The following is a 23,795-nucleotide window of genomic DNA, read 5'->3' as shown; positions in this document are numbered from 1 at the left end:
AGCTTTTACTATACGGACCTTTGTTGGCAAGGTGATGTTCTACAAGCTCACCCTCCCCCCAAACAGCATTCTCCTCCTTTTCATTTATTTCCCAAGTAGGGAAGCAATAGGAGCATCACTGCCTCCCACAACCTGGTGCGTTATCATGTTGGCTTGGTGTTCTGCCAACGGTTCTGGAAGCCTAAAGCGATTGTTCTTAGAATTCAGCTAGACTATGGAAACCACCAAAGTTTTAACAGGTTTTATTTAAAGGATGCGGGCAATAAAGAAAGAAGAAATGGACAACATCTTATCGCCCATATGTTGCCAGAGAATCGCCTTCCCTTCCTGGGCAGGCAATGGGTCAAACTTCTGACAGGTGAGAGGTACAGTACAGGTGTCAACAGCAAGGTCTGCACTGAGATTCCTGCTTGTCATAGGTGGGCTTGATCTTTGATCTGGGAGTGCTGGTGACACTTGACCACTGGGGCTTAGGGTCACCTTCCCATGACCTTGTCTATGTCTGGCAAGGTCAGGGGAGCAGTCATAACAAGTGGTGGATTGCAAAGGGTGTGGTGGCTGAGATCTTCCCATGCTGAGCCAGTGTCTTGTGGCTAACATGGGGACCCAGTTGTCCTTATCTCTAATGGGCACATGACCCCTCATACCAACTGCACTGGCTCCCAGTGGAGTACAGGGTCAAGTTTAAGGTGCTGGTTTTGACCTTTAAAGCCCTATGCGGCCTAGGACCCATGTACCCACGGGACCGCCTCTCCTGGTATGCCCCGTGGAGGACCTTAAGGTCCACAAATGACAACATTTTGGAGGTCCCAAGTCGCAAGGTGGTTAGATTGGTCTCAACTAGGGCCAGGGCCTTTTCAGTACTGGCCACGACTTGGTGGAATGCTCTGTCACAAGAGACTAGGGCCCTGCAGGATTTGACATCTTTCCACAGGGCCTGCAAGACAGTCCTGTTCCACCTGGCCTTTGGTTTGGACTTGATCTGACCCTTATGTTTCCCTCCCCTTATGGTTTTGATCTATGGGCTACTATTAAAATGAGGCTGCATTTTAAATTGTATTTTAACCCTTATTTTAATAAATAGGTTCCCCCCCCCCCATCATGTTTTTATTGTAATTTTCCTGGTGTTAGCCACCCTGAGCCCGGCTGTGGCCGGGGAGGGCGGGGTATAAATAATAATAATAATAATAATAATAATAATAATAATAATAATAAATCTCATTTCTCCATTCAGCTGGTCTTTCTGTAACAAGTGCTGATTCTAGCAAGCTGTCATGAACTCCTATGAAGCTCTGCTCTCTAAGCTGACTGACTGCACCTCTCCAGGATTTCAGACAGATTTCAAATGTCATTGAGATGGCCTTACCATGTCATGGATAAATACAAGCGAATGGACTCAAAAACCAGCTTCAGGAAAAAAAAGTGTATGATTTATTATCTTGGATTTTAAAGATCAGATGCTAATTTCCAAAGATGATTACTATACACACATATTAAAATGTGTTTTTTTAAAGTTGCACTTCAGCAGTTTAGGCAACTGACAGCAATCAAACAGCACATTAATTTGTACTGTTGGCTCTAGGGTGAGACGATGCCATTTGTTTGGGGCTTTTGGGCGCAACACAACAGTCATTATTACTCTATGAGCTAAGCTACTCAACACTTCTACATAGGGAGAAGAAGCGGCTTCCTTATCCTATCAAAGCAGCAGGGGATTCTAGGTACATTAAGCAGAATGCAATTACCCAACTTGGACTGAGGCCAGGGCACAGGAGATAATATCTTGCTTCTTTGGGAGAACCACACGGGACCCATAATGATGATGTTTTATCAAGATCATGGATTTGTGCTTTTTGTGCATGCAAAAGTCAGGACTTCACAGCTAAGGAAGTTTTCTCTCTCCAGATAAGAGGATCACTGTGCATAAGAAAAGGCACGTATTTCTTTTAATAAAGGAGAAATTAATTTGTTTGCATTGTGTTTCTGGTTGCATCGATGCCACCTATATGCTACAAAACCAGGCTTGCAAATGAGGCAGATGTTGAAGACACCCCGTGTTCTTCAGAGATGAATAAATTGTTTCCCTAGCAACAGAAACTTATGCAAACTCTGGAAATATCTTTCCTCTGCTTCAGGTTCCCGTTTTTCATTTAATGCTTCATGTGCTTATTAGCCTCTTAGGTGGAACAGCCACAGAGCAAGATTCGAAAACGGAAGCTCAACAGAACGGAATAAACAAAGCAGGTGTGTTTCTGGAACTTCAGTCTATCAACATCAATTATGTATTGAAAAAATTAACTCACTGAAAAGTATCTTTTCCCTTTCAAGAATTCTTCACAGTTCTGTCAAAACAGTGAAGCCGATGATTTAGCAAAGTGGCTTTGTATGTTTATAAGCAAATGCATTTCATAGAATCATTGAATTGCAGAGGGCCATCTTCCTGGTGTTTGGTCGGAATCTCCTTTCTTATAACTTGAAGACATTGCTTTAGATCCTACCCTCTGGAGAAAAAGAAAACAAGCTTGCTCCATCCTCCATGTGACAGCCCTTAAGATATTTGAAGATGGCTGTCATAACGCCTCTCAGTTTCCTCTTTACCAGACTAAACATACCCAACTCCTTTAACCATTCCTCATAAGGCTTGGTTTCCAGACCCTTAATCATCTTGGTTGCACTCCTCTTCACACATTTCTGTTTATCAATATCCTTGATAAATTGTGTTGCCCAGAACTGGACACAGTATTCCAGGTGTAGTCTGGCCAAGGCAGAATAGAGAGGTGCTATGACTTCCCTTGAACAGGACAGTAGACTTGCTAAGACCCCTAGATCCTTTTCACATGTACTACTGGCAATCTGGATGTCTCCCATCTTATATTTCTGCAGCTATTCTTCCTGCCAAAGTGCAGAACCTTACATTTGTCCCCAATGAAATCTGTTTTGTTAGTTTTGGGCCAATTCTCCAATCTGTTAAGGTAATCTTGAATCCTGATTCTGTCTTCAGCCACGTTAGCTAACCCTCCTAAATTTGGTGTTATCTGCAAATTTGATACCCCCTCAATACTTTTATCCAAGTCATTTATAAAGACATTAGCAAAAACAGAACCCTGTGACACCCTACTTGTCACTTTTCCTCAGGATGATGAGTAATCATTAGTGAGCACTTTTGCGCCTTGGTCAGTCTACCAGCTACAAATCCAGATCAAGATACACTACATTCAAAGCATTCCTATTATCTACCAAGCTTGTACCTGTTAAAAAATGAGATTCATCTAGCATGACTTACTCATAAAGGGAGTCAAAACAAAAACAAAAAAATTTCCTTCCAGTAGCACCTTAAAGACCAACTAAGTTAGTTCTTGGTATGAGCTTTCGTGTGCATACACACTTCTTCAGATACACTGAAACAGAAGTTGCCAGATCCTTCTATATAGTGAGAAGGTGGGGAGGGGTATTACTCAGAAGGGTGGTGGGAATGGGTGATAGGCAGATAGCTGTGATGAGCCTGTTGACGACTCTTAACGACTGCAATAGGTCTTACAGGAAAAAGCAAGGGGTGAAAAGGTGAGTGTGTGAAAGGGAGTGTGTGAAAGGGAGTGTGTGTGAAAGGGAGTGTGTGTGTGTGTGTGTACCTGAGAAGAGAGGGTAGGAGAAGCATTGTAGGCAATTAAGGAGCACTCCAGCTTAATGGTGAGGAGATTGTGTTGAGTTTACAGCACAATGGACATCTGTTGCATTCCAGCTTGAGAGAAACAAAGCAAGATGGTTAAGGAAAGCTGTTTCCAGCCATACAAGTGTCATGATCCCTGATAAGATATGACATTTTTCAAGGACCATTTCCAGCTGTGGAAAGTGCTTACATGTCTTCTCATGTCATGTCCATGACCAGCTCCAATGCAAGGCTCTCCCCTCCCTTTTTTTTCTTTTTTCAGGAGAGACTGGCAGGAAGACCGGGGTAGCTGCAGACAGAGAGGAGCAAATCCTGTTCTGAGTTGAGTCCAAACAAATCTCACATCTTCCCTGCCTATGATTGCCCCTTCAGACTTGCTCAACGCCCTCCATGGTGCAATCACATCATTCTGAATGGCCATGCATCCCCTTCTGCTTTGTCTCTGCAAACCCTGAGCTATTGTACAGAAGACAGTGGAACTGATATATTGGTTTTGCTGTGTGGGGATCCCAATTAAATTTTTTTAAAGCCCCAGTAAAGCAGGGGGCGTCTGGGAGAGTAAGAGCAAAGGTCTATTAATTGTACTAGCTACATTGCCATTTGGCACCCTTTTCTTTGTGATGTAGAAGGCATTCAGAGATGACTTGGACAGGAGGCAGGAGAAAAGCTTCGAGCGAGGTGCACCTTGAAGTTGATAATGCAGGAATCCATGGCCAAAATTTCCCATCTTTCTTCAGGCAAAGCTCCTATTGAGTAAGTGCGCAGTAATTGAATGAAAGCTGAATTCCTGCTGTACTGAACAGAGTTGATAGAGGACTTCCAGATTACACAGCTCAATTTTTGGCGTCTTTTTGCAAAGGCCCGCTGTGAAGCAATTAGTGGGGACCCTTCGGTGCCGTGGTGCAAAGGAGGAGCAATGTGCATCTGGTCTCCCTCTAATCTGATCATGCTCTTTTCGGGGGGGGTGGGGATAAAGCAATGCTGCTTTGTCACATTCCTTTCTATTTTGATATACAGTGGTACCTCGGGTTACAGACACTTCAGGTTACAGACTCCGCTAACCCAGAAATAGTACCTTGGGTTAAGAACTTTGCTTCAGGATGAGAACAGAAATTGCGCTCCGGCGGTGCGGCAGCAGCGGGAGGCCCCATTAGCTAAAGTGGTGCTTCAGGTTAAGGACAGTTTCAGGTTAAGAACGGACCTCCGGAACGAATTAAGTTCTTAACCCAAGGTACCACTGTATATGCTCAAAGTCGCTCAGGGGGCAGATTTGCTGTCATCATCTCAAGCATTCAACAAACCCAATATGCGCTTGAGGCATGGTTTTTATGTGCTGGCCCCACACTCTCTACTTCACTCTGATCTTTATGCATTTAGTGCAGGTGAGGGGAACTTCATATAGCCAGTGAGCAGGATCCCAATCACCCACATGGGTCAGGTTCTACAAATGGGTGGAGATTGTCACTTGTCAATCACTTAACATCACAGGACCTGCTTTTGCCTCTTTGGACCTGGGTGAAAAAGGCTGAAATGTTCAGCTAAATGGCCTTTGATGTCTTCTTGCCATTGGAAGTTCTTCATTTTCAGGGTTCCTATTGTGTGGGTGGTGCTGTGGGTTAAACCGCAGAGCCTAGGACTTGCTGATCAGAAGGTCGGTGGTTCGAATCCCCGCGAAGGGGTGAGCTCCCATTGCTTGGTCCCTGCTCCTGCCAACCAAGCAGTTTGAAAGCACGTCAAAGTGCAAGTAGATAAATAGGTACCACTCCGGCGGGAAGGTTCTCCAGAAGCGGCTTAGTCATGCTGGCCACATGACCCGGAAGCTGTACGTCGGCTCCCTCAGCCAATAAAGCGAGATGAGCGCTGCAACCCCAGAGTCGGCCATGACTGGACCTAATGGTCAGGGGTCCCTTTACCTTTACTATTGTGCAGAGGCTTCGGAAGTTGTTCAGCTCAGGTGATGCAGGGGACATTGTGGGTGAAGCCCGCACATGCACCCCTTGGCTCTTAACACATGATCAGGCTGACCACCTGAAAAGAGCTCATAGCTCCAAGTGCAATGCTGTACTTTCTGCCAATGCCCTCCTATTCCAGAGGAGTAAATGGCAAATGTTGTGAAGTGTCTCCCCGCAATCTGCCTCCTCTAATTTGCTGGCGGGTGAGTTTTCACCCCTAGATCTACCAGTTAATTCTGATCTACCTTCTGACTACCACTGATGTATTAAAAAGCCGACAAGAGCAAAGGCCAGGCAAGTGGGTGGGTGCTGGTGGTAATGGGGATTGACTTCCATATCAGTCTTTGACCAGTGCTAACTCTGCCTTTGAGAAGCTTGTCACCAGCAATGTAACATGAACATGTGAGACTAAATTCAGATTGCCCCCAATGCACAGCTTGTTCCGCCCCAAAAGGTGGATGATAACAAGAATGCTGACTGCCTGATTAAACTGAGCAAACATGACATGGGAGTCATAACAGAGCCGTATCTATGCACCATCAAGCTGTCACTTTGATAAAATGACTTCTTCCCCAACACCTCCATGTGCCTGAGCACCATTATGATTAGCCGCACTAAATCTCTATCATGGTGCCTGTGCTGGTCTAAGTGGAGCATTTTCATATTTCCACAACTACGGCCCTTGCTTTTAACTTGGCCGTCGGGGTGACGAACCATTCAAATCCCGGAGAGCTCTAAAACCCATGGGGGTTTCTTATGTATCTGTCTGAAACCATAGGTTTTTGTTATTGTAGCATGGCAAAAAATAAAAATATTTTGATGCAACATCAGGCTCAGCCAGATGAAACTAAACCCTTTAGATGCAGCGGTTCTCAACCTGTGGGTCCCCAGATGTTGTTGGACTACAACTCCCATCATCCCTGAGCTCTGGCCTTGCTAGCTAGGGGTGATGGGAGCTGTAGTTCAACAACATCTGGGGACCCACAGGTTGAGAAAGGCTGCTTTAGAGCAAGGTCACAGTCTAGAACAAGCCACCTCCTGACCCATTATGAACTGGTACAGCAGCAAAGTCAGAGAGACAGACAATTTTCAGTTACCTCTTTAAGGTGCTACTGGAAAGAAAAATTTTTTTTTTGTTTAGACAATTTTCAAATGATCTTCTCTTACAAAGGAGCGAACAGCTACTTGGGTCTCATCAGAAGCCTTTGCACCAAGGGTCTTTTCATAAGGGATATTCCAAACCTCTTGAATGGTTGATTGGCTGTTTCCATGCACAGGAAATAAGGTGTTTCAGCCTTTTCCAAGACAATGTGTATACACATCCTGTGATCACAGATTGGGGGTGGGGTGGAGTTGTAATACAACAACATCTGGAGGTTACCAGGTTGGGGAAGGCCAAAGCAGATGCAGCATGGCGAACAAAACCCATCAAATTGGGTAGCTTTTGTGTGGAAATAATCATTTGTGCACATGCATGGATGCACATGTGTAAGAGAGAGCTTATCGCCACTTATCTAAAACGAAGTAAGAATTACATTCTGTACCCGGTGTTGCCCAGGAATTCTTAGAACCCCCTAAATGCTGAGATTATATACAGATAATGTGATTCGTTCCTAGGGCTGTGCAGACTGCAGGTATCACCTGCAGACTGTAAGTATCATTCTCTGCTCACCCCTTTGCTGGGAACAGGCTCTCACAGTCAAAGCGCATCGAGGGGCTGTCTGAAAGCCCAGGTGGGACAACGGATGTGACTCTTAGCTTTGTACAGCAAGCTACATCCCAATCCGTGCAAGACAGCAGAAGTTTCTGCGCTCTTTCTTCCTTTCCAATGATTCCGACTCATCATCAGGAAGAACTTTCTGGAGCTAAGAGCTGTTTGATGTTGGAACAGTCACCCTCAGGAGGTTGTGGACTCTCCTTCCCTGAAAGATTTTAAGCAGAGGTTGGATGGCCATCTGTCATGGATGCTTTAGCTGAGATTCCTGCATTGCAGGGGGCATTGCAGATGTCCCCCGGAGTCATCTATTACGGGTCTATCATTTCATTCATAGTCAGTCTTCACTTCACCTAGGGTTGAAGACCTTCACAAACTGTGCACAGAATGGAAAGGAATTGGTTTAAAATACATGTCTTTTTGTAATTGATTAATGTTTTTTAAAATACAAATCACTGTTTTCATTAACTTCTTGTTATTAAAACCAATCGGCTGCATATTCCATTTTTATTTTTTGTTTTGGCAGAAATGAGTTATGGAACCTTATTTTTTTTCCCTGTGCAGCAGCTGAAAAAAAAAATGCCGTTTTCCAAAAGCTGCAGTGATTAATTGTCATTCAATTATTTCCTGACTATGTTCAAATTAGAAAATAGGCTGGCTTAGATCAATGAGTATAAAATTCATCCAGCTATGTCTTCAAGCCAGGAACATTCCTGATGATGATAAAGAGGAGAAGATCAATGACATCAACTGGTCCATCTTCCTGCAACAGGCAGCCTGTAGGCCAGAAGTGACCCGTGAAGCAATTTAATCTGTTCCCTCCCTGCAGCCCTATTACATTTAAATCTCTTTTAAGGAAAAGGATATCTTGCTGATATGCAGCACCAACTACTACAGAGTCTGGTGATATTTAAAAGGAGATTGGCTATACAGCAGCATTCTCTTTTGGCCCATAGGCCACCGCTGATGAAAAGCGGAGGGGAACAGTTCTATAATTCAGACATATTGTTGGTTTCGCTCCCCTTCAATTCTGGTAGGAAATCTGGATTTAAAATTTGCTGATTTGTTTTGAACTGGTGAGAAATGAGATCTGAGAAATGAGAAATGATGGTGATTTGAAATAATATTTTGACGTCAAGTTTGAGTCTGCCTTTAGCATTTTTAGTCCTAGACATCAGTATTAATTTGTGAGGAGGTCTCCATGGTGCAAATGCACCAGCAGAAGCTCTGGATTGGCTCCACTGGTAGCTTTGCACTGCACTGACATCCCTGCTGGCTTGCCCATCCCTGTAAGCTACAACAACCCACCTTCCAAGAAGATAGTGTAGTGGCTCCATCCCAGCTGGTGACCCACTTCGGATGCATCTACTGTTGAAGGTGATGCTTTTCAAGTCTGTAGCCCAATGACACCATTGGGGATGTGATGTTCCACTTATTCAGACTGAGTCCAGTTTGAAAGCAGATTAACTTCAAATGTCATTTTGGAAATGTATGAATTCCAAATACCTGGGGGCGGGGTGCATCATATCAATCTGTTTTAAATGAAACCATTCAGAACCAGATGTTCAAGTCTATTATTTCAGTAGCCATCATGTGCTGAGGACTTTTTCAGAGGACCTAATTCTTAGACAACCAGGCCTTCATTTGTCCATTGAAGTTCTGAGGTAATGATTGCTGTGATCAGCATCGGGTGGCAAATTTCCTGGGTAGGCTGGCATGAATATTCTAATTCCAGTTAATTGCCATCAGTCATAATTGGGAAAGAAAATGGCTGTCTGAATCCCGTATTGAAAAATGATGTCAGGTGATGACTATGGAATGCATGGGAGGTAAACGAGATGAGCCATTTCAGGTGATGATAATTGAACAGAAACGAGCAACTGAAGATGAGTGACAGAGGATGATGTATGCTGAGTAGGCAGAAGAAGATAAATAATGTGCAGTGAACTTTGCTAATCAGCTGGGAATCAGAAAAGAAAACTATTCTAGGGCATATTTGTAGGGAGTGTATCTGCACTATGAATAACTCTGCCCGGGAAATACAATGATAGACAGATACATATTCCACAAAGGAAATGAATGTGCTATTCTACTCTTGGTGACTATAGTCACTCTAAGGGACGAGGAAGGAGATTGTAGGAATCATTGGAGGCTTATGCAATGTGTGATCGGCTGAGTCTCCTAGACCAATCCGTGCACTTTGGCTTATTTTACAGAAGAAATGGAAATAGGCCTGTATGTATGGGTTTGTGCAGGGTCGCAAAATTAGCAGTGTGCACCAAGCACAATATTCAGATTGAACATGGGTTCAGCACTTTGAAACGGAGTCTGCCTCAATCCAGAGTGCTCTGTAAGGTGTCCAAACTGGCAGGGGGTCCATCTGAGCCCCTCTTCCCCTCAGTCTCTTGGCTATTACAGACTCCTCCAATTCACTGATCCCTTATTCCAAGTCATTCTCCAACCCTGCTTCTTCTAGTGCCCACTCAGCACTTGATCCAGCCACCACTCCTCAGTGTTCAGCCGGTCCCTGGCAGTAAGTAGGGGAAGTTGGTGACTCTAGGTAATGGAACATGTTGGAACACAGCTATAATCCTTATTATTCTTATTTATTTATTTCTTGCCCTTCACCTTAAGGTTCCAGGGTGGATTACAGCATTAAGCCGCAATATATTCTTATTCTTCTTATTATATTCTTCTTCTTCTTCTTCTTCTTCTTCTTCTTCTTCTTCTTCTTCTTCTTCTTCTTCTTCTTCATTCAATTTATACACTGCCCTATACCTGAAGGAGTGTCTCTACTCCCATCGTTCAGCCCAGACACTGAGGCCCAGCTCCGAGGGCCTTCTGGCAGTTCCCTCACTGAGAGAAGTGAGGTTACAGGGAACCAGGCAGAGGGCCTTCTTGATAGTAGTGTCTGCCCTGTGGAATGCCCGCCCACCCTGGGTGTCACCACTGAGAGGGGTGACAAAATGTTGGGTGGCACTTACCATGGGGCCTGCAGTGCGCCCGAGCCATGCGTTTCTCCTGGGAGTGACGTGGTGGCTTGGGCACCAGCAGGCTCCACGCTGCCCCCAATGGTCTGTCCACTGCCTCCCCCTCAACTGTAGGGCAGTTGAGTGGGAGGAGGTAGGCAGACTCCTCAGAGGCCCCACAGAGCATCCTGCCCTGGCTTGCCCCACCCCATGTGCAGCTGGCCCCTCCTCTGGGCATGTGATGGCCTGGGATTCGGACTCGGATGCTGAACCTGAGGGATCCCAGCCTGCACAGGATTCCCCGCCTCCAGAACCAGCTGAGCCGGGGCTGGGGCCTGAGCCTCAAGGGTCCTCACCTGTGCTGGATCCTTAGGTGCAGGCATCAGCTGAGTCTGCTCTGGCTCCTGAGGTGATGGAGGACCCATTTCCTGCAGGTGCTCCACTCTCAGCCCCGTCAGAGGAAGCTGAGGTTGCCTCTGGGTCTGGTAACCCTCCAGCCTCTCCTGAGCTGCAGAGGCTCAGGGCAGAGAGGCAGAGGGAACTAAGTTCCCACAGGAGGAGTGCTCGCCTCCAGGGCAGGAGAGACGAGTTACCAGAGGATTGGGGCCGCCCTATGCCTCGGGGCAGATAAAAGCTGGCCAGCCCCAGTCCCAAGTTGCGGGTACAATATTGTTGGTTGCTAGTTCCTGTCTGAATCCTGCCCTGCTTTCCTGCTTGAGCTCCTGACCCACCCTGGCTCCCTGCTTGCAAGCCTGTTCCTGACTTCACCCGACTCCCTGCCCTGCACCCAGCTTCAGCTACTATGGACTGCCTCCACGTTACACCTTTGACCAGACTTGGACCTCGCCTCTCAGGTAACCCATGGGACCAGCACAGGACACACGTGCCGCCCCAGGCTCCTGATCGGCTTGCTCCGCCGCTGGCCCCACATAGAACACATTGCAGTAATCAAGTCTGAAAACCAGAACATGGAGTACAGTGGCCAAGTCATGTCTGTCCCCCAAAGGGCTTATAGTTGGAGAACCAACTGGTAAAAAGGCACTGCTAGCCACCATGAACCCCTGAGCTTCCAACGACAGGAACTACAAAGCCATTTTGCATTTCCAAGCTATATCCGTGGGTTGTGGGATGAGCGCTGAGGATGAAGCCTTAGGCACGCATATTACACAAATATGATGTAACAGACTGAGGATTCCAGTGGCTCAGTTACTGTTGAGCATTGGCTGCAGCGCAGCTAATCAGGAAGTTTCACGATGTTGTCAGCCCAACCTTGTGATTGGTTGCCTATCCACAGTTGGCGATGCAGCTGTAAAATACAATACGACTAAGCAAAGTGAAGTGATTAAAAAGTTTTGGGGATTAAATGAAAAGTAAAAACCTCAGCGCTTTGGCTTTGTGATTTGCTGCCTAAAAGGCGTGTTGGAAATGAATGCCTCTCTCACATTCTCTATGAAATTGACTGAAATGGAACATGATTCTAGCGAGTTCTGAAGTGATTAAAATGTTCTCTCTCATAGCGATTGATTAAATACAAAGTAAACCTCAGCTTTGTAATTTGCTGCATCTGTGTGCATCTCTGGCCCAGAAGAGATCAGCTAACAGCCCCTCACAGCCCACAGTGTGAGGCAGAGGCATTTGCATTAGAATCCGCGTTCCATTTCATATTCCTCTCTAGGAGAGATTGCAATAATTGGAATGCCATTGCACATCCCGGTGCTTGCTAGTTAATTAACATCCCCTGGGGCTTCCTTGCACTGCAAGCTCATTGCCACATAGCATCTCAGAGACTGCAGTATACTTCCTGCTGTGCATGCAGTGTGGTAGATACAGTGGTACCTCGGGTTAAGTACTTAATTCATTCCAGAGGTCCGTTCTTAACCTGAAACTGTTCTTAACCTGAAGAACCACTTTAGCTAATGGGGCCTCCCGCTGCTGCCGCACCACTGGAGCACGATTTCTGTTCTCATCCTGAAGCAAAGTTCTTAACCCGAGGTACTATTTCTGGGTTAGCGGAGTCTGTAACCTGAAGCGTCTGTAACCCGAGGTACTACTGTACAATGCAACGATGCCCGTGAGTTCATGGGGCTGGATCCATGTTTTGTGCTTTATATGTTTTGTGCTGTTCGACAGTGGAATTTGCTGCCAAGGAGTGTGGTGGAGTCTCCTTCTTTGGAGGTCTTTAAGCAGAGGCTTGACAACCATATGTCAGGAGTGCTCTGATGGTGTTTCCTGCTTGGCAGGGGGTTGGACTCGATGGCCCTTGTGGTCTCTTCCAACCCTATGATTCTATGATTCTATAAAGGCAGCTTAATAATAATAAAAATAATAATAATAACAATAATTTATTATTTATACCCCGCCCATCTGGCTGGGCTTCCCCAGCCACTCTGGGTGGCTTCCAACAAAGTATTAAAATACAGTGGTCTGTTAAACATTAAAAGCTTCCCTGAACAGGGCTGCCTTCAGATGTCTTCTAAAAGTCTGGTAGTTGTTTTTCTCTTTGACATCTGGTGGGACAGTGTTCCACAGGACGGGTGCCACCACCGAGAAGGCCCTCTGCCTGGTTCCCTGTAACTTGGCTTCTCGCAGTGAGGGAACTGCCAGAAGGCCATCTTTGCTGGATCTCAGTGTCTGGGCAGAACGATGGAAGTGGAGACGCTCCTTCAGGTATACTGGACCGAGGCCGTTTAGGGCTTTAAAGGTCAGCACCAACACTTTGAATTGTGCTCGGAAACGTACTGGGAGCCAATGTAGATCTTTCAAGACTGGTGTTATGTGGTCTCGGCGGCTGCTCCCAGTCACCAGTCTAGGTGCTGCATTCTGGATTAGTTGTAGTTTCTGGGTCACCTTCAAAGGTAGCCCCACATAGAGCGCATTGAAGTAATCCAAGCGAGAGATAACTAGAAGGAGCTTATACCATTGGTCCACCTCACTCAATATTTTCTACACTGGCTAGCAGTGGTCCCCTAGGGAGACATGAAGAATTTTATGTAGGCATTTCTGCTGGCAAATCAGATGCTCTACCACGGAGCTGTGGCCTTTCCTAGTTTAGCAGAACAAAGGAGTGTAATAGTTTGGTGCCTAGAGGAAGGTTCTAGGGAGGGCTGCCTACTGCATAACAATGGCAATACAGAAGGACCATGGCTCACTAGTAGAATCCATGCTCTGGATGAACAATTTTCATCCCAGTATGTTTCCGAGCACAATTCAAAGTGTTGGTGCTGACCTTTAAAGCCCTAAATGGCCTCGGTCCAGTATATCTGAAGGAGAGTCTCCACCCCCATCATTCTGCCCAGACACTGAGGTCCAGCGCCGAGGGCCTTCTGGTGGTTCCCTCACTGCGAGAAGCCAAGTTACAGGGATCCAGGCAGAGGGACTTCTCAGTAGTGGCACCCTCCCTGTGGAACACCCTCCCATCAGATGTCAAAGAGAAAAACAACTATCTGATGTTTAGAAGGCATCTGAAGGCAGCCCTGTTTAGGGAAGTTTTTAATGACTGATATTTTAATGTATTTTTAATCTTTGTTTGAAGCCACCCAGAGTGACTGGGGAAATCCAGCCAGATGGGTGGGGTATAAATAAATAAATGTACATGACTATTGTTGGAGTAAAGGTTTCCATATCAAATATACACTGCGCTTCTTGAGACGTCTTTACCAGAGCTGAACGCTATCCTCCAAGAAAAAAAGTTCTCACTAACATCTCTGGCAGGATGGCCAAATGACCTCCCATGGCTAACTCATAATAAGATCCCATTAATGGAGCCCAGCATGGCATTGGCATCCTTTGCAATGAGACCATAATGCTGACTCATATTCAGCTCATCATCTGCTGTCTTGTTACCTCCAGACAGATGGCTGCAAATTGTGCCCAGTTTTTGCATGCATTTTCTCCTTTAGGTTTACCATCTTTCCAACTTCCTGTGTTTTTTCTCCCCCCTTCCCCCCGCTTTAACAGAGTGCATTTATTAGGCTGAATGGTTCTGCTATCTGCGGGGCTGTGATTAATTCTACCTTGTGGTTCACCTGGGGATGGAGCAGAAGGGAGGTTTTTAACAAAGCTCCTTGGTTTCCAGTGAAAGGCAAAATTCCACCACCACAAAAAAGCCTGACTTCGACAGATTTTCACCCCACTATGATTTCCCTTCAGATGGCTGCTTTCCTTTCCTTCAGATTACAAGACAGATCTGACAATATTTATCCCAGCACCATTTGTTTACAAAGATGGGTGCCTGGAGCTTATGATTTGCAGTCTCCTGACAGGTGCAAGAATGTGTGTGTGTGTCAACTTTTCTTTCTGGACCTCTGCAATTATTATTTTTATCTGAAGGCTCTTTTGCAGGAGAAATAAAACAGCTCACATCAAGCAACACATCTTTTAACTTTAGTCAGGTTATACCTAGGTATTTGGAGAACACTGGTGTCTGTCTGGGTTTTTGATGGAGTTTATCCTGCATGGTGTATATTTTGCGGTGTTTTTGATGACATTTGTTTTGGACTCAGACTTTGAGGAGTCTATTTTTTATTGATATATTGAATTTCTTAGGTCTTCTGCTATTGTAACTCACTCTGGGAGATGGATGGATGTGTGAAGTGATGAGTATTCAGTGATACCTTGGTTTAAGAACAGCTTAGTTTAAGAACAACTTGGACTAAGAACGCTGAAAACCCAGAAGTAGGTGTTTTGGTTTGTGAACTTTGCCTTGGAAGCAGAACATGTTCCGCTTTCTGTTGAGTGTGTTCCATTTGTAAATTGAGTCCCCCACTGCTATGGGAAAGCACGCCTTGGTTTAAGAATGCTTTGGTTTAAGAATGGACTTCCAGAACAGATTGAGTTCATAAACCAAGGTACCACTGTATATTATAACCCAAGGCAAGGTTAGATAAGAGACTGCTCTGTCCCACACACCCCTGGCCATCACCTTGAAGGAGATGTCATGAAATATTCCATATGATGCAGTGGTACACCTTACATGACCTAGAAACTGAGCCTTGAGTGAAGGGCTAAAGTTCAGTGGTTAGAGCATCTGCTTTATAGGCAAAGATTTCTCCAGGACTTTAAACAGTAACATGAGCACCTTTAAAAACTCTTATTGGCATATATTTATTTCTAACATAATAAAGTATAATAACGGATGCCAAATAACGTAAACTAAATTAAAAGTAGAAAGGGAGATCTAGAACTAAAAATACAGGATGAAATTTTTGTACCAAAATTGAACATAATTCAGTGGTACCTCGGGTTAAGAACTTAATTCGTTCTGGAGGTCTGTTCTTAACCTGAAGCTGTTCTTCACCTGAAGCACCACTTTAGCTAATGGGGCCTCCTGCTGCCGCAGCACCGCCAGAGCACGATTTCTGTTCTCATCCTGAAGCAAAGTTCTTAACCTGAGGTACTATTTCTGGGTTAGCGGAGTCTGTAACCTGAAGCATCTGTAACCTGAAGCATCTGTAACCTGAAGCATATGTAACCTGAGGTGCCACTGTAAATTAACATCACAAGATTCCAAGTAAACACAGGCACAAGGTTAAAATCATCTTTTACCTTATTACTCCTGTACATTATAAAAAAGACATAATGTCTTTATCGAGAAATGATGAGCACATTTAATTGGGCCCTGAAATTAAATTGATGCCTAATTCAGCTGTTTTAGAAAATGGGTTATAATAGTTCTAAAGGCAACCACAGATGCATTTTGGACCAGTTGAAGTTTCCAATGTCAGGTAATGATAACATGTTTTCTAGTTCATGAGATTTGAAGCTCTGCGCTCCACCCTGGCACTTCCAAAGCACGGCGCGTTACACTGTGCAATCTAAATTAGAGTTCAGAGCATGCTCAGAAACACCATTTCAAGTTCTGAAATAGGTTGGGACCACACAACTGTAGCAGTGAGTACAGTGGTACCTCGGGTTAAGTACTTAATTCGTTCTGGAGGTCCGTTCTTAACCTGAAACTGTTGTTAACCTGAAGCACCACTTTAGCTAATGGGGCCTCCTGCTGCCGCCGCACTGCCGGAGCATGATTTCTGTTCTCATGCTGAAGCAAAGTTCTTAGCCCGAGGTACTATTTCTGGGTTAGCGGAGTCTGTAACCTGAAGCGTTTGTAACCTGAAGCGTTTGTAACCTGAAGCGTATGTAACCCGAGGTACCACTGTATTTGTGTATTAGTTAACAGATATAACAGATATAAAAAGTGCTATGGAAAAAAACATTATGGGGGTGGGGGAAGCCCCCAATGCAATCTGCCATTAATTTCTGAGGCCTTCCTTCATGTGCCTCCTCCTTGAGAGGTCCGAAGGGTAGCAACATGAGAACGGGGCCTTCTCTGCAGTGGCTCCCCGTCTCTCCCCAGGGAAGTTCGCCTGGTGCCTTCATTACACACCTTTAGGCACCAGTCAAAAACTTTCCTTTTTAACCATGCCTTTGATTGATCTTATGGACATCCAACACCCTTTTATAATGTGGCTTTGTGGGGGGGGGTATTGGGTTACTGCTTTTGGTTTGATTTTATATGTTGTGGTCTTGTTGTGAACCTCCCTGAGACCTCTGGGTATAGGGCGGTGTATAAGTTGAATAAATAAATGAAATAAATCATTTTTGGATGTTGCTATACAGCGCCATATGCTGCCACATTTTTATAACGCATTTTTAACGTTATAAATTGACCTGTGTAGCTGAGTCCTTCTGGTTTCTCCTTTTCCCAATCTGAAGTTCAGTTCTCTACATCCCCACATCCATTTGCGATTATTAGTCTTATAATTTAGTCCCCATTTAAAAAAATATCTTTTTTGTGAGGGGGCATGGATTACTTTGCTGGAAAACTGTATTGTAAAATTGAGAGGGTTGGCTGTGTTTCAGTTTGCATGTTGTTGGGGAAGTGCAAATTATGTTGGTTCTCCTTGAATGCCAACTGAACCAAATCTCGGTGTTTGAAGCAAGCCACACTCATCTGCATGAGCTGGGCCAGTTGGCACAAAACTACTGAAAACTGCAGTGAACAGGAAGCCATTTACAACACACATGAAAAGGAACAGAAAACAAGGTTTTCTCCATTTCTGGCTCAAGCCTGCACAAGACCAGTGTTCTGGGGAGAAGCTGAGACATAGAAAATGCCAAGCACATTTAGCTTTCAGTAAGTTAGTGACTGTGGCGTAGAGTAGAAATTTTATAGCACCCTAGGAGGATTATTTTTCATTTTGGTAACTAGCCTTCATTGGGTTAGATTGCCCCTCTTGGCTGTCATTCTGAGGATATGATAGCTAATTAGGAAGGAAATAGACAGTGTCTCCTCTGCTGCTTCTTTTTCTACTTCATATTTTGAAAAGTTGTTTGTCGGTTTGCTATACATTAAAATAGCTGTACATTAAAATAGCTCCTAGTGTGTTTCCGAGCACAATTCAAAGTGTTGGTGTTGACCTTTAAAGCCCTAAACGGCCTTGGCCCAGTAGACCTGAAGGAGTGTCTCCACCCCCATCGTTCTGCCCGGACACTGAGGTCCAGCTCCAAGGGCCTTCTGGCGGTTCCCTCACTGCAAGAGGCCAAGTTACAGGGAACCATGCAGAGGGCCTTCTCGGTAGTGGCACCCACCCTGTGGAATGCCCTCCCATCAGATGTCAAAGAGATAAACAGCTACCTGACATTTAGAAGACATCTGAAGGCAGCCCTGTTCAGGGAAGTTTTTAATGTGTGACATTTTAATGTATTTTTAATCTTTGTTGGAAGCCACCCAGAGCGGCTGGGGAAACCCAGCCTGATGGGTGGGGTACAAATAATATATTATTATTATTATTATTATTATTATTATTATTATTATTATTATTATTGATGATGGCTCCTGACATCAAGGAGCAAGTTTTCATCTGCATTTGGATGCAATTGGACACCGTTTTGAGTCAAGATCGCAGACAGAACCTTTCAAAACTGTGTTAATTTCAACCAAATTTTGTGTAATTGTTCCTGAGATCAAGGAGCAGGGTTTTTTGTCTATGTTTGGATGCAGTTGGATGCCATTTTGAATCAAGATGGTGAGGTTTTGGCCAGTGTGGTGTAGTGGTTAAGAGCGGTAGTCTCGTAATCTGGGGAACCGGGTTTGAGCCTCCGCTCCTCCACATGCAGCTGCTGGGTGACCTTGGGCCAGTCACACTTCTCTGAAGTCTCTCAGCCCCACTCACCTCACAGAGTGTTTGTTGTGGGGGAGGAAGGGAAAGGAGATTGTTAGCCGCTTTGAGACTCCTTACAAGGGAGTGAAAGGCGGGATATCAAATCCAAACTCTTTCAGAATTGTTTCACCCACTGATTACAACAATGATGATTTTTGTTTCTTTGTTTCTTCGAGCTCCTGAGCAATAAGACTGCTACTATATCATGGAATAAGAAATGAGGGTTTGTTGTATTGCAGATGCTCCTGATTCCACTGGCAGTATGGTTCCTAGGATCAAGAGCAGGCCCTGGTACAAGAAGACACTATTATGACAAGTATCATTCACAAATCCTTGCCGGACCTTTAAAATACATTAAAACATTAAAATCCAGCCTCATTTCAGTGGAAACTCAATCAAAAACTTTGGGGGGGACAGCGCCATCGGCGAAATGGCGGAGTTCCTCCGATTGGAGGAACTGGCTCCGTGGAAACTGGGTCTACCCGCCACGGCGAAGGTGGGGACCCGCTAGAAATCCCAGGTGGAAGAAGCCTGGGAACGTGGGGTTGGGCAGAGCACCAGGAGCGCCCCCCTACTCGCGGGGGACCCCTTTTTGGGGCTCCGGAGTGAAGTAGGGTGATCGGCGTGGTGCTGCGAACTGACTGCTATTTTCACGGAGGGAAGCCGCATTGCCATTGCCGGAGAGCGCTGACTTTTTCCTGTTGACAATTGGACTCTAAACAAGTACCCGTGAGTAGAAACGAAAAATTGGATCAAGAAATATCTTAATTTGGCACCGAAGCGGGAAGGTTCAAAACAAGAAGTCCGCCTTTCGCTTTCTGTAAATAGACTGAAGCAAAAATCTTGTAAGCTAATAGCCTGGAAAATCGCTTTACAAAGGTCAAAATTTCCTTCATTTATAACCATTAAAACCCCCTTGGAAGCAGGAGAAAGGGGGGGGGGGGGGAATTAAACTGTTCAAGCCTGCTGGAGAGGGAGTAAAGGAAAATAAGTTTCCACCGTCTCAAACCTGGGAACGGGGTGTCAGAGACAGAAATTATCGGAGACGTCCATTGACTGTGAATGGAACATTTTGACAGATAGCAAGAAAAAAGAGAAACAAATTGATTCCAATGTTGCCTGTTGCATTTTAAAGAAACAAAATATTCGAAAATTGAAAGTAACTTTCTTTTGTTGGACATGATTTAAAAAGATGGACACAAATAGAAATTGTATCCTCTAGAGGGAGCTTGTCAAATTGTTGCTGCAGTTCACTTGGGGATTTCACAGCTGCGAGATTAACATCGTGGGACCAGACTGTGACCTTGAATAAAAATGTGTTTGGAAGAAGTCCTGGTGCTTGCTTTTTGCAAGACAAGTGCTTTGTTGGAGCAGTTGCATGAGAAGGTGGATTTGATGAACGAGAAGTTGGATTTGATGACTGTTGTAATCAGTGAATGTGGACAAATAGGGAATACTGACATAGAAATCATACAGGGACCAATCCAGGAAACTGGTTCGACTGGGCAAATGCAAGGGCAGTCAATAATGAAGGAAGCTACGGTGCTACCTCAAGCAACACAAATGGAGAGACCCGAGGCCCTGCAGGAGCATAAGCCGCTGTTTTGGAAGAATGAACTTGAATTAGGCCAGAGGGAGTTTGGAGCTGAGGAGGCTCTTAACTTTGGAGAGATTTTGAAATATGCTGTTAAAGATCTTTTGGATTATATTGATGACTGTGGGGAGTGGGACTGTGGGGAATGGGCTGGTCTGATGTGGGGAGATGGACATGAGTATGGGTGGAAATTCCCCGGAGACCTACTCCCTAAGGAGAAAGGAAAGAAACTAAGAAAGAGACCAACAAAAGACAAGGAAAAGTGCAAATATAAACAAGAAGAAAAAGATCTGCAGAAGGGGCATGGAAGAGACTTAAGAGCCTCGGATATCAGACTACCAGGTTGATGGACTAGATGGAATGGATAGCAAGGACTGACATAACCCGAGACCAGGAAGAAGGGACGTTGGATGAAAATTGGAAGAGTCTATAAAGAAAATTTTTTATTTTGGGAATTAGTGTAAAATTAATGAATATTAGGGAGAATGTTGGAATGAAATTGTCTGGCTTTAGCAGAAATGATATAAGGATAAATAAGTATTAAGTTTTTAAGTTTTAAGGTATTTTATGGTATTTTATGGTAAGATAAGGTTAAGGTATTTTATGGTAAGATAAGGTTAAATAAAGTAAGGTAAATTGAATAACAGAATATGGTGAAAGATGGATAGGATGTATAGAGTTAATTAATTGGTTATAAGCTAAAATATAGAAAGGATTTGCTGAAACAATGACTGAATCAGGATACAAAAAGAGGGAGGTGTGAGGAAGTCGGGGAAATAGGCAGATGAAAGATAGGATATGGAATGACTGATTTGTTTTTAACTATTTTTATTTTTTTGTATTTTGTATCTTTTTGTCTCTTTTTTCTTCATTCTTTTTTCTTCTTCTTTTTTTTCTTTTTTTCTTTTTCATATTTTTGTATTTCCTCTGAAATTTTAATAAATATTATTATAAAAAAACAAACAAAAACTTTGGGGGGGGGGGATAAAAGCGTCAAGTCTTCACCAAGGCTAACTATCCAGACTGGTCCTACATGGGCCAGAAAAAAGCCAGGGAAGTCCCCAAATAGAAGTTCCAACACAGAAGGAGAAAGGAAAAAAGAAAGAGGGGGAGGGAATCAAACTGTTTCCAAGCCAAAGGCCGGGCAGATTCCAAGCCAAAGGCCAGCAATGCAGACTGTTGGCCATATGAGCAGGGCTATGCAGGTCAAGAATTATTATTATTATTTATTGAATTTATATACCGCCCTATACCTGGGGGCCTCAGGGCGGTTCACAGAATAAAATCAAGATATAAAACCACAAAATATGTCGTAAAAACAAAAACAAAAACCCAATAGCTGAAACCCCTGAAAACACATTTTAAAAGGGCATAGAATGTAGATCAGATCAACCAAAGGCCTAGTTAAAAAGAAATGTTTTTGCCTGGCAGCTAAAGGTATATAATGAAGGCACCAGGAGAACTTCCCTGGGGAGAGCATTCCACAGACTGGGAGCCACTGCAGAAAAGACCCTGTTCTCGTGTTGCCACCCTCCGGACCTCTTGAGGAGGAGGCACACGAAGAAGGGCCTCAGAAGGTGATCTCAAGGTCTAGATAGGTTCATATGGAAAGAGGTGGTCTTTGAGGTACTGTGGTTCTGAGCCATTTAAGGCTTTATAAGTCAAAACCAGCACTTTGAATAGTATACCTGTATACCTGTATATCTGAAGGAGTGTCTCCACCCCCATCGTTCAGCCCGGACACTGAGATCCAGAAGTGAGGTTACACGGAACCAGGCAGAGGGCCTTTTAGGTAGTGGCGCCCACCCTGTGGAACACCCTCCCTTCAGATGTCAAGGAAATAAGCAGCTATCTTCTCTTTAAAAGACATCTGAAGGCAGCTCTGTTTAGGGAAGTTTTTAGTATTTAATGCTGTATTGTTTTTAACACTTGATTGGAAGCTGCCCAGAGTGGCTGGGGAAACTCAGCCAGATGGGCGGGGTGTAAATAATAAATTATTATTATTATTATTATTATTATTTGAATTGGGCCCAGAAACTAATTGGAAGCCAGTGAAGTCAGACCAGGATTGGTGTAATATGCTCAAACGGTCTTGCTCCGGTAAGCAACCTGGCCTCTGAATTCTGCACCAGCTGAAGTTTCTGAACTGTCTTCAGAGGCAACCCTTCATATAACACATCGCAGTAATCTAGCCTTGAGGTTACCAGAGCATAGACAACAGTAGTTTGGCTATCCCTGTCCAGATAGGGGCATAGCTGGGCCACCAGCTGAAGCTGATGGAAGGCACTCTGGGCCACTGAGAATAAAGGCTATTGCCCTGTCCAGAGGCACCAACTTATGAGGGAGAAGGGTGGGGGGTATAATTATAATTATTCCCATCAGAACACTGTTCTGGGCTATATGTGTTTAAACATCTCTGCCCACCCTGTTCAGTGCCTTCTTAATTTTTGCTACTGTGATTGGTGGGGCCTTGGAGTGGGCAGAAAATTTTGCTGGGTGGGTTGAGGGTTACCCATCTCGGTTTTATGGCACCAGCACCAAGCCAACTGTTTCTCTCTGCACTCCCTCTGTTTTGCTTAATGTCTAGTCTGATAAAGAGTTTTGGAAGTGTCAAAGCTTGCTCACATTTTTGTGACATTTTGGTGCATCCTAACAGAGGGTTCACTGTTATCTTGAGTATTTTGCATTTGTCATTGAGCCCTAGCCAATGAATACAGATACACAGTTCTGAATATGAACTCTTATTTTCTTATGTTCATTGGAAATACTTGCTCAGCTACAAGTGCATTGATTGTATGGTTCTCTAGCAGGCAATTAGCAGTACTTTAATTACAAAGAAGCAATGTATTTGAAGTTGGCAATCTTATTTTTTGCACTTTGTTCTCTCCTCTAGTAGTCTACCAACCCCCAGTTAATGAGTTTCTCGAAACCTTCCCTTAATAAGTTCCTGTTTAGTTTGCCCTCAGAGATCCGACACTAATTTCGACTTTTCAAAATGCAAAAATTGTCATGTCTGTTCCTTGCAAGCTAACTGACCTGCTGATTACAGATGAAAAGAAATGTGGACCCAGTGCATTCATCACCTTAATTAATTTAATTGCTTCATTAAGATGGCCTGCGCCAGCATACTGGATGGAAAGAAACACCACTTGCGGCAGAACGTCTTGCCGAAATCATAACACAGCCATTGTATATTAATTTATGAACTTCCAAATTAAAAGGAATGATTAGACAAATACAAATATTATTATGCGGAGAGCTTCAGGGCTCTCTGAATTCTGAGAGAATTTGGGGACTCTAATAATTGGATCATTATAAAGTGGCTGCAATTCAGTGCACAAACACAGCTCATGGGCTGACCGGAATAGGAAACTCCATCGATCCCATTCCTTATCCTTGGAACTGGGCTCTGATGCTGTTGAAACCGCAAGTAAGGACAAACTCCAAGTTTGACAGGATCCCTTTGCAATGTTCCTTGTACAGTGATACCTCGGGTTACATACGCTTCAGGTTACATACACTTCAGGTTACAGACTCCACTAACCCAGAAATATTACCTCGGGTTAAGAACTTTGCTTCAGGATGAGAACAGAAATCATGTGGTGGTGGCGCAGCAGTAGCAGGAGGCCCCATTAGCTAAAGTGATGCTTCAGGTTCAGAACAGTTTCAGGTTAAGAACAGACCTCCAGAACGAATTAAGTTCTTAACCTGAGGTACCACTGTACATCGTTGGGCTCCCA

At 44.3% G+C, this 23,795-nt stretch overlaps 1 long non-coding RNA gene across 1 annotated transcript in view; it reads left to right on the top strand.

Moving 5' to 3' along the window:
- Positions 1–201: 201 nt before the first annotated feature.
- LOC310758803 overlaps positions 202–23,795 on the top strand; it is a 48,109-nt gene continuing 24,515 nt past the window's right edge. Inside the window, exons 1-3 of the long non-coding RNA XR_014545930.1 lie at positions 202–358; positions 2,174–2,244; positions 3,930–4,420. This is a non-coding gene — a long non-coding RNA (uncharacterized lncRNA). The remainder of the gene's footprint in view (positions 359–2,173; positions 2,245–3,929; positions 4,421–23,795) is intronic.

This window comes from Podarcis filfolensis (assembly GCF_964270895.1).
Source record: "Podarcis filfolensis genome assembly, chromosome: 3".
Taxonomy (NCBI): Eukaryota; Metazoa; Chordata; class Lepidosauria; order Squamata; family Lacertidae; genus Podarcis; species Podarcis filfolensis.
The sequence above is the reverse complement of the archived record's forward strand: the minus strand, read 5'-3'. Positions and strand labels throughout refer to the sequence as shown.